This window comes from Leptinotarsa decemlineata, unplaced genomic scaffold, assembly GCF_025532065.1.
Source record: "Leptinotarsa decemlineata unplaced genomic scaffold, Ldec_3_MD MMD2_tig00000505_RagTag_RagTag, whole genome shotgun sequence".
Taxonomy (NCBI): Eukaryota; Metazoa; Arthropoda; class Insecta; order Coleoptera; family Chrysomelidae; genus Leptinotarsa; species Leptinotarsa decemlineata.
In genome coordinates, this window is record NW_027412549.1 from 11,611,276 (window position 1) to 11,619,512 (window position 8,237).

Here is an 8,237-nt window from a genome sequence, read left to right on the forward strand (position 1 = left end):
TATGAACTGACATCATTGTCAACGGTAATGATGAAGGCAAATGAAGGCTGTGAATAAGAATTCGATGACGCATTATTTCTTTTGATAGTTTGAGTATTTATGAGTTATGTAAGGTATTAGTGGTAGCGATAGGAAAATAGAAATTGTTATTCTTTCATTATTGTTTTTTCTTCGAAAGAGTATAGTTCGTTGAATGTAGTTCGTTAGTCAGCTGCTGTTTGAAATTTCAAAATGTAAGGGTGTTACAGTGGAATTTCAGTGTATTATTTCTAATTGAAGAATACATACAGGGTGAGTCAACAAGATTCCCTTGTTCCATTGCTATCGGGGAAATAAATTTGAATTGCTCAATTTTTTTCGCAGTCACATCGATAAATAGGTACTATCTTTTAAAATCATTTTGTCGCACATTAGGTGATTCAACCGAGCGTGTCCAATCAAAGTTATATTTTTTCATATGGAACATCCAATATATGAATACGTCATTCAATTCCATATTTTTAGCTCTCTTAAGAATGTTTGTTTTCGAATTTCTGTTGCGGCATTGCCAGAATGAATGAAACTTAACCGGTTTTACCGAGCACCCTATATATTGTTTCTGAAAGTTGAGATTCACGGAATTACATAGTGATGTTGACTAACTATCCTAAAAAATCCACTCAATTGCTGTAGACATGCGGGTGGTGAATTAAAAAAATATTGTCTGCAAAATAGGTTTTTCTGGAATAACTTTTGAATGATTACAATTTGAACAGATTTATTAAAATTTGAATTATTTTGGTTATGTAAGGTTAGGTGATTTACATTTTGTATTGTTTGTAATAATTGAGGGAATAAAATAATTAATTGTCAATTGCTTGAGATCCTGCTTCATTGAATTGATTTGCAGGGTGAGTGGAAGTTTGCGAATCAACCCCAAAATCTTGCCCTCTCAGTGTATACGGTGGTGAGCGCGAGAATGTGTCCCGGATTTTGACATTCATGAGAGTGGTTAGTTTGCCTCGGTGGGGCCCGGAACTAGAAGGGAATAAGAGTCACATACCTTGGTGATGACTGTTAGGTGTTACCAGCAAATTCAAGCTCAATCTTTCCGTTGCTCTTATTCGACCTCCTTGAACAACTCCTGTTGGATTCCTGCCGCTCTTGCTCTTAAGGTTATAACCATTGTTGTTTCCGTCAGGTGTATGATCCAAAACAATTTTTTTGCTATTACCCTACGTCTGGGCGCCAAGATGTAACAGAAATAAATTTTGTATGGGTTCTGGGTAATAGTAAATGATTCTGTATCTGTAGAAAAAGGAGGGTGAGTGTAGGCCTACAGCATTTAGGCCACATGTGACCCATTGTACATCCTCCCGAGGAGTTGCCCTCCTAGGTCATCGTCCATCGTTCTTTCCAGGAAGGTGGACAGGACATTTGGAGACATCTCCTTTATATCGGCAAACACTCTCTCATTGGCGATAACTCCGGACACTCGCATAGGACATGCCTGATAGTCTCATCTTCCTGTTCACACATTCTGCATAGAGGTTTGTCCACTAGCACTATATATTATAGAATTCCTTAGTTGACAGTGGCCAGTCAGAAATCCTACTGTCAAGCGTATATTTTTCCTGGTCATCGCCAGATATTTCTTCGGTGCCAGCTCTCCAGGCTTTCCAGACCGTAGGTGCCACTGGGTCCTGAAATTTTTAGTCCAGCCGCTTCCTTGGCTAAAGAGTCGGCAATGCGATTACCTTTACTCCTGTCGTGCCCTTTAACCCACCTCAGGATAATGTTATTATCTACCGAGGCTTTGGCTAAATCTTGGTGGCACTCTAGTACTAGCCATGAGGTAACACGTCTGTTCAAGGCTATTAGGGCTTGTCTGCTATCAGGGCAGATTGTTATGTTTTTGGCAGAAATTCTTTCCCTGGTTATTTCTTTTGTGGCGATTGAGATATCAGCCGTAGTAAATGATTTGCCACTATGCAAAATTTTATTCTTCTCTCGGTAACTAACACAATTTTTATTAGAATGTCATTCAGATTCACATCTAATGAATTTCTTGTTTTATTGTTATATTTGATAGCAATATTTTCACAGACTGACAACCTTGTATGAGTCACCTCATTCCCCATTAGTTTGGTTTCTTATCATATATATAATCTGTTACTGTTATAACTTATGAAATACGGCCAAATCTGCTCCTAATCAACATCACTTGAGGGTACGCATATGAGTGGTTGGAACGAAAGATATTATTACTATTATTATTATCATCATCATAAATGTGGGGAACCGTATTTTGATAATTCAAATTCTTCTTTTATTCAGGCGACGTAATAATTCCATGATGTTTTTTTTAACTTGATATTCTCCGGGCATGATATGCATACAATGGTTGACCTAGGTAATTTATTTGACTGCCAATGTCAAATTTCGTGTTTGTGAGAATTTGTTTCAATTAGGAAGTGTAGTTCTAAGTGGGTGACAGCTTAACATCTCACAAACCTGGTTGAGTGAAATCCAAAGAAATCCTAACGAATAATTGTTCTATTGAAATAATTCTCAAATTAACATGATAATGCATCATCTGTGATAATTGCTCTCAAGGATTTTTCTATAATAGACCAATAAAAATATATTATAGAGTCCTTGCTTCACCAGTCATTTGTAAAAAAACAATATTCGCATTTTTTAATAATTGTTTCATAGTTGAACTATTGTGTTTTTTATTGAAGTAAACGTGAGATAAATGTATGCAGCTAATAGCTGTTATTCAAATCTAACACTTTTAGTCCACCCGGAAGAAAATGATGAAATGAATCATGTAATTGTAACAAAGACTTTTTCGTTCATAATTTTGGAATATAGGTTTTTCTGGGGTCAGTAACTCACTGTATTTATACCTAAATTTTTGTCTAGTTTGAGAATTATAATGGTCTTTATACCTAGAAGATTGTTCCTATCTTCTCATTTTCGACCATTTGTCTTCTAGAGAATTGAATATGAACGAAAAACTCGTATTAGCAAAAGGATTTGAATTTTGCAGTTGCTCCAAAAAGAATTGACACGTCAAGAAGAGTACTTCAATAACGCCACTGAAGATGACTACCGCAGTTGCAGTCGAAACTTTTGAAGATCATTACTAAGCAAACCAAGCAAAATGTTACCAAAAATACACGAACAGATTTGTCCTATGAGACCTATTATTAGTTCAATCGGCCCTCCTTGTCAAAAACTTACAAAATATCTCCTTCAAATTTTGAAACCTTCGTCTGAAAATAGAAACAGTTATATAAAGATTACTTCCGATTTAATTGAGAAACTTGATAAATTATAAATTTGGAACGGAGATCTCCTGGTGAGTTTCGATGTTGTGAGTTTGTTCACAAATGTTCCGGTTGATGAAACCCTAAGAATTATAACGACTGAATTAGAAAATGATGTTAATCTCAAAAACAGAACGAAACTGAATGCAGAAGCTAGTTTGGAGCTTCTGAAGTTATGTACCGACAAAACTGTTTTCCAGTTCAAGGAGAATTTTTATCAACAAGAATTTGGAATGGCAATGGGCGTACCTTTGTCGCCGATTCTGAGTTACATTTTCTTGGAGCAACTTGAGGAAACATAATATATCAAAACTTACCAGAAGGGTCCAAAGATATGGTGGAAATATGTTCATGATGTGTTCGCTATCTGGGATCAAAATCTAGGTGCAAATAGATTTTTTATTATAATTGACGTAAATACTTGGGAATCTATCCCCATCCAGAAAGGATAGTTGTCCTGATTTTTCGGGGTATAGGTGCCCTTAGGGTCATAAATCCCTCCATACACTGTCATTTATGATTACAGCAGAATTATGCCTCGAAATTGTAAAAAAAGAAAGGAGTGCGAGCTCGAGTATGTTCGTGGACCACAGAAAACCTACTACAGTCAACTTTCGATGAAATGGACAAGAAAACCATGGGGATAAACGAAATATCCCGACAGTCTGGGATTCCATCGGAAACATTGCGAAGATGATATGCTGCTAGAAATACAACAAAGTTGATCCTGAGTATGTATCAAAGATCATGTACTAGAGGACATTACAAACTTTCAATTAACCAATTGTTGAATATCACTGGAATTTTATCCTAACAAAAAACCGTCATTTTCAACACCTCGACACGTGTTTCCATCACCAAGTGATCATCTTCAAGAAGAAAACTAAACTAAAGTTCAGACTAAACTACAGATTAGTCTTCATCTTGAAGATGATCACTTGGTGACCCAAACACGTGTCGAGGTGTTAACAATAACGATTTGGTGTTGGTATAAAACTCCAGTAATATTCATTACTACACCAAAGGTTCCAAACAGTGTATCACAAGTAACTAATTGCTGTCTCTAGTTTCCAATACATTAACGTAAGCATTTTTCTAGGAGAACATCCTATTTTGGATTTTGACAACGAGAAAAGGCTAGTAAAGCACATTCTCAAGCTTGGTGGTGCAGGATTTTTCCCAAATAGACAAGTCATACGCATGTTAGCTTATCAATTTGCTGAAAAGCTGAAGCTAAAACATAATTTCGACCACGAAAACGAAATGGCTGAAGGTGCATGGTTCAGAATTTTCATTGAACGAAACTCGCAGCTGTCTATCAGACAATCTGAAGGTTTATCCGTGGCTAGAGGTAAAGGTCTCAGTAGAGAAGAATTCAATAACTTCTATGATTCTTTGATCAAAGTTCTGACCCAAAATGCAAATGGATAAAATAATGAAGATATCTGTATTGTATTTATTTCAATATTGAAAAAATGATTGCGTGATGTACATATTGAAACTCAATGTGAATGTTTCATAACAACATCAAAAATTTATATATTTTTTGAATAAATGCTTGTAAAATTTAATTAAAAAAAATATGATTACCTATGCATGTTGAAACTTAAGAATTTATATTTCAGTTGAACAAACGCTTTACAAATTTGATTATAATCATTAATGTGATATCAGAATCATTCTTCAATGATAATTAAAATATTCAAAAAAATACAAAATATTTTTTATAATTATGACTCATGTTTCTTGGAAACAATTGCTGTTTCAGGATTGGAACTACCTAACACTTGGTTTGGATTTTTGTTCACGTACATGGTATGAATGGGATCTATTCTGTACTGCAGGCATCTATTCTTCCCACTATTTCCATGGTGAGGCAACTATCCATACAGGTAGGCATCTATCCTCAAAAAAAAAGTTTCACGAAAAGTTAATTTTTGCAAAATCTGTATTTGATAGGTTGAAAAATAATAATTATAATTCAATATAAAGGATTGAGCTAGCTACATTATTGAAATTATTCGTATAAAATTAATATTTTTCAACTTAGGTATTATTTCAAAAAGTAGGGCATCTATCCCGGTTTTATCCTATATAGATCCCACAATCACCGCAAATACAACAACCATACACGTACCTCACAACTAACATTATACCTTATGTTCCCGGTTTGTCTGAGAAATTGAGACGCATCGGTCATAAGCATAATATAAGACAAGTTTCAGAGAACTATCAACACATTGAGATCTCTTTTGACACAAACTAAACCCTAAAATACAGTTGAAAGAACGAAAGATTGTATTTACAACATACCTCTTTTCTGGGGAAAAAGTTACATAGGTGAAACCTCAAGACTCCTTGATGTGAGAAAAAATGAACATCGTGAATATATAAGAAAAAGACAGATAGCAGGATCGGGGTTACCGAAACATATGAAATTTTTTGGGAAAAAAAGTCTTTGGCTTTCTACTACTCCATCTTAATACAGTTTGTATTCCAAACGAATGTTTGGATGTTTTCTCATAATGTTATCCAGATTGGTACTGAAGAACCCTAAGGCAAGTGGCGAAATATCGATGTCTACCAGTGAGCATGACAGTGTTCCATGTAAGTGAAATTTTTATTTTCATTTAGTATATAGTGTGGAAACCCTGTGAATGATATCTGATTTAATTTCATAACGAATGTTTGTAATACAAACAGCAGAAAAAAATTTTTTCTGAATAATTCAGTATTTAAATAGAAGTATTCGTTCCTGTTTATCAGTATTCAATAATTTTCCATATGAAAAATTATATAAATAATTATATTAACGTTTTGGTGGCTAAAATCTGCCTCCGTCTTCAGAATTGGAATAGAATGTGATGTAACTTTTACTTTTCGAAACAAAAATTGAGGTATTCCTTGACATTTTTTGACCACACGTTCATTTCTGAGTTACACGGAGGTCAATCAAGTTTACGCCTTGTTTAACATCACTACTATGAATTTGAAAATCAATCAAAAAATCTTCAAATGTTTGTTGAAGAAAAACTGGTACAGGATACCAATTGTTTCGTTCGATAAACCTATTTGCCTACGAATAATGTTCGGAAATCCAAAAATGTATTCTCTTATACAGTTTACAAACATTTGTGATAACACTATATCTCAAGAAGGATTTAAATCGCAATAAATTAGTGAGAGTGAAATCTAACAAGCGGCAAGTAGTGAATCTTATATTTTCAGTGGCACACTTTGATAGAGTTCATAAATGGAGGTTAAAAATGCATGACTCACGAATAGAAAAATGAAACGTCTTTTGCTACCTATTTGGAACTAAGCTCGAACATGTCTACCTACGTGGTATTCATACATATCTGTCAATGCCCAATACAATTATTTTGACAACAGGTGATTGTTTCCCACATAGTTTTAACTCGACAAGAAATTTTCTCCATATTTGTATTACAAAATACATCGAAAATATTGGCATTTGAAATTTACATAATATTTGTGCAAGAAAGTTTGCAAATGCTCACTGAATAGGAGCATTTGTATTACGGGTTTAAACAATCCATTGAGTAATGAGTATATAAATTATATGAATGATAAACAAAAATATTAGTCATGAATAATGAGAATGAGAATAGTATAAACATCACCTAACTCTCAAGCTGATGCTTGCAACATAACATTCATCAGAATGAAGAAAAAGTAGAAATATATAATCAGAGAACAAAATTCATATTCAAATGAAAATCAAAATGATTTTTTTTTCAAACGGCATCATCAATTCAATAAATTTTTATCGCATGACTAAAATGAGACAATAATTTACTGTATCTTTCAAGTGCGATAGTCAAAATGTAGTTCTGGCCATTTTGGCTTTGGTATTGAAGACATACAATATAAACTCGTACAATAATGGTTATCAGTAATGTATAAGTGAATATTCTTGTTAGTAAACTTTGAATTAACCAAAACTAATGACATTTTAATGAAAAATCTTCATGGATATGAATACCAATGGATATTATAGTATCTATGGCAGAGGTTCTCAAACTTTTTTTGTGACGGAACCCTACAATAAGTGTATTCTTTATTAATGAGCATAATAACAGTACAAGGTAACACTTACTTATTACTAACTATGACAAGTATAATAATAGAAGATAGTGAGTCAAATGGTGAGGTCAAAATAATGTACGATAGTCACTGCGTAAAAGAGTTAGTTCAAAGAAGGAATGTACAAAACCTATACAATCAGAATCCATCAATAGAACAATAAACACTTCGTGTCTAGCAGGTAGGTTTGCTCCGAACGATAATCGTCCACTGACTCAGGCCGGTGACATACTTCGCGATTTCCGGACGGCTTTTTCCAGCGCAATATCCGAGCGGCTTTTTCCAGCGCGGTTCCCGAACGGCTTGTTCCAGCTCGGTTTACCAGTAATTTTTTATTTTTATGACAATCCCTGCATTTAAATGAAACATGACATTCGGAAGGCAAGGGCGACCAAGTAGAGGAAGAACCCAGCTAAACGAATGGGACCAGACAGTGTTGGCTATTTCCGAGCGGTTTTTCAGTTGCGATTCGAACATGGAAATGGACACTTCAATTCATAGCGTAGAACATCATCCTTGTTAGTGGGACAAAAGCGACCCCCGTTTTGCCAACAAACTGTAGAGAGATAAAGCATGTCGGGTGGTAGGGGCACTCATATAACAAAAAACCTCTCTTCCTGGTTTCTCTTTTGGTGCACGTCGTAACTCCTTGGGTGGCATCTTCTGTTTCCAAAGCACAAAGGGATAACACCATTTGATGGTGAAATATCACAGCAGGAGACTTCAGGGGTTGCTTTCAAGGCGCGAACGATACTAGAGGACGACAAGGGGATAATCCGCCTCCAGTTAGAAATCTGGATTGCCAGGAAATCGCTC